Source organism: Misgurnus anguillicaudatus, chromosome 18 (genome assembly GCF_027580225.2).
Source record: "Misgurnus anguillicaudatus chromosome 18, ASM2758022v2, whole genome shotgun sequence".
In the NCBI taxonomy this organism is placed as follows: domain Eukaryota; kingdom Metazoa; phylum Chordata; class Actinopteri; order Cypriniformes; family Cobitidae; genus Misgurnus; species Misgurnus anguillicaudatus.
The window spans coordinates 26,871,758-26,875,015 of record NC_073354.2 but is presented as its reverse complement, the minus strand read 5'-3'; the positions used below and the strand labels follow the sequence as shown (position 1 = coordinate 26,875,015).

Here is a 3,258-nt window from a genome sequence, read left to right as displayed (position 1 = left end):
GTTATGTAGGCACCAAAAGAAAACCATTTATGTAATATTTTTCATTTGTTTTTTTAAGATGTGGATGAATGTGTTGAGATTCCTGAGATCTGTGGTCCAAACTCAATCTGCAACAACACTGCTGGGAGTTACGATTGCTGGTGTATGAGTGGATATAATGTTACAGACCCGAACCTCCCTATAAACATCAGTAACCCATGCAGAGGTATGATTGACAGCTGAAGCTCTGCACAATTTATTCATTGTACTGAAAATCCAGTTAACTTTTTAGCGATTCAGCAGGAGGAAGGGAATAATGTTATTTAAAATGCTATTGAACTTTCTACCGAAACACTACGTCAAGGGAATTCCCAGATTTAACTCAAAGGGAAAAATAACTATGATTAACTGTGATTAACTATACAAATTATTAAGGTTTTACCTGATTTAGCAAAATAATAATAATAATTAATTAATGCATTTGTCCAGCGACTATTCACATAACGTATATTACGAAGTTAATTCCGTAGCCTTTAGAAAATAACGTTTCTATTGCTATACAGTATTACCTCAAAAGCATGTAAATAGGATCGAAAGGCAGATAAATTGACATTGATTTCATGAGCATTGAACACAGAAACAATTCAATTGTGAAATGCACAACCGGTTTATTAAACTAACGTTATATGAAAAACACATGATACTAATTACACATTCAAACAGACAATAAACATAAAACATGGAGTGAGAGAAAGCATGGCAAATTGAGAGAGAGTAAAAGAAGGGCAATATCACTATAGGCTTTACTTCTGCACAAACCATCAGAACCTCAAAGAATTGCTTTAATTAAAAGGAGTAACAAGCACAGCGAATGAATAAACGATACTTACTTTGGGTTTTGTGAGATGCGTGTGCGCATAAGAGAATGAGGAAGAGAGTTCCGTGGGTTCGTGGTCACGTGACGGAGTCCTTGAAGTTGTCAGTTGCATGGTTCGTTCCTTGCATTATTCTGTTAACCGGATTAATCTGTGGTGATGGTTGAAGTTTGTCCACGTGAGGAGTGCCTGAGAAAAACTGTCCCAAGGGAGGACCGGACCCACAGCGAGCTGCGAGCCCTGCTGGTTGCTGTGGCTGCGTGTCTCGCTGTCGAGCAGTGGTACTGTTAGCGTACTGTGTGCATGCTGTGAGCGAAGATGAGTTGGGGGATAGGTCCTTTTGACCTTTCATGAGTCCAACCCATTAAGGTCGAAGTAGCCAATGCAAAAAGTCGGAAAACGTTGTCTTTGTTCTCACCAGAAATACTTTGCATAGGTGGCTATGCCAGTGATTGTGTCACAATAATAATTTTGATTAATTCTGATTAAGTTTAATATTAGTTAGAATAACATAAAGAATATCATTGATCAGAGAAAGGAAAAGGGGATTATTTAGAGTGTAAACAAGATATAATTTAAACACACATATAATAATTTCATAAATGTGAATTATGAGACAACAAAGATAAAGCAAACATCGGTATAGTGTTACAAGAAAGTGGTACATTACAGATACAAACATGCAGTGTGAGGATATATAATATATACATTTTAATAGCTTGTGATCTTTAAACTAGAGAATGAGATCCACCTCAATGGCTATTGTCACCTAAAACTTTAGATCTCAAGTTTCTCTGGAATTCTTTTGAAGCTTGCTTGAGGTGTGAATTTAATTACGTTGTCGAAATAAAAGACAGCCAGAGAGAGTCGATAGGTCTGGAAGTGTGTGTTATCAGGAGATTAAGATCTCGGATGAAAGCGTTATGAGCAGACCTTGTTTGTGACTCAATCTAGGGTCACATCATGACGTTGATAACTACCCAGACGACAAGACCTCCATCTGATGTCTGGACAGATGTTACTACTTTTACCTTTTATTTTTGTCAATAATTATTATTTTCTTTCAGATATTTATGAATGTCTTGACCCATCATCAGTGTGTGGGCCGAGCGCTTACTGTCACAATTACAATGGAAGTTACTCGTGCTCTTGTTGGGAAGGATATGACATCATTGATGGAAATCAAAGTATTAGTGAGAGTAACCCATGCATTGGTATGTTTTTGATATGGTTTCATGATTTGTGCAGATATTACATAATTTTAATTTATAAATATTCACTCTTCTTATTTTGTTATTAAAGATGTGGATGAATGTGTTGAGATTCCTGAGGTCTGTGGTCCAAACTCAATCTGCACCAACACTGATGGGAGTTACAATTGCTCCTGTATGAGAGGATATAATGTATCAGACCCGAACCTCCCTATAAACATCAGTAACCCATGCAGAGGTATGATTGACAGTTAAAGCTCTAGACAGTTTGTTACTGTCATTTCTGTGTTTTGCAAAATAAACATTTAAATATTTAAAGTTTTTAACTTCAGATTTATCAGATTTATTTTGTCTCATTTCAAAGTGTCTTCTTGATTAAGTTGATGATCTCATTTAAAATTATTTTAAGCATACATAAAACTCTTTGTGAATTTCTTTAGTCTGCTCTATGTTTTGTAGATGCATAAAAAATGTATCTAATATTTTTTTTGTTTTTTAAGATGTGTATGAATGTGATGAGATTCCTGAGATCTGTGGTCCAAACTCAATCTGCAACAACACTGATGGGAGTTACGATTGCTGGTGCATGAGTGGATATAAAATAACAGACCCGAACCTCCCTATAAACATCAGTAATCCATGCAGAGGTATGATTATCAGCTGAAGCTCTGCAATGTTTATTTATTGTACTGAAAATTCAGTTAACTGTAACCTTTTTTTTTCCAATTCTTTTTATTTAATTTCAGATATTTATGAATGTCTTGATCCATCATCAGTGTGTGGGCCGAACGCTTACTGTCACAATTACAATGGAAGTTACTCGTGCTCTTGTTGGGAAGGATATGACATCATTGATGGAAATCAAAGTATTAGTGACAGTAACCCATGCATTGGTATGTTTTTGATAAGGTTTCATTATTGTGCAGACGTTACATTTTGAAAATCACTAAAAGTAAAATCACTAAAGTAGTTGTCATCTTTACAATCTTGCATAATTTTAATTTCTAAATATTTACTGTTCTTATTGTTTATTTTATTGTTTTGTTTTGTTTTTCAAGATGTGGATGAATGTGTTGAGATTCCTGAGGTCTGTGGTCCAAACTCAATCTGCAACAACACTGATGGGAGTTACGATTGCTGGTGTATGAGTGGATATAATATAACAGACCTGAACCTCCCTATAAACATCAGTA

The 3,258-nt window shown here is 35.4% G+C and overlaps 1 long non-coding RNA gene across 1 annotated transcript; it reads left to right on the top strand.

The window, feature by feature from the left end:
- Positions 1-2,162: 2,162 nt before the first annotated feature.
- LOC141350595 (uncharacterized) lies at positions 2,163-2,957 on the top strand. The gene is made up of 3 exons (XR_012358692.1): positions 2,163-2,303; positions 2,566-2,712; positions 2,812-2,957. It is a non-coding gene; the product is annotated as an uncharacterized lncRNA (long non-coding RNA).
- The last annotated feature ends 301 nt before the right edge of the window (positions 2,958-3,258 follow it).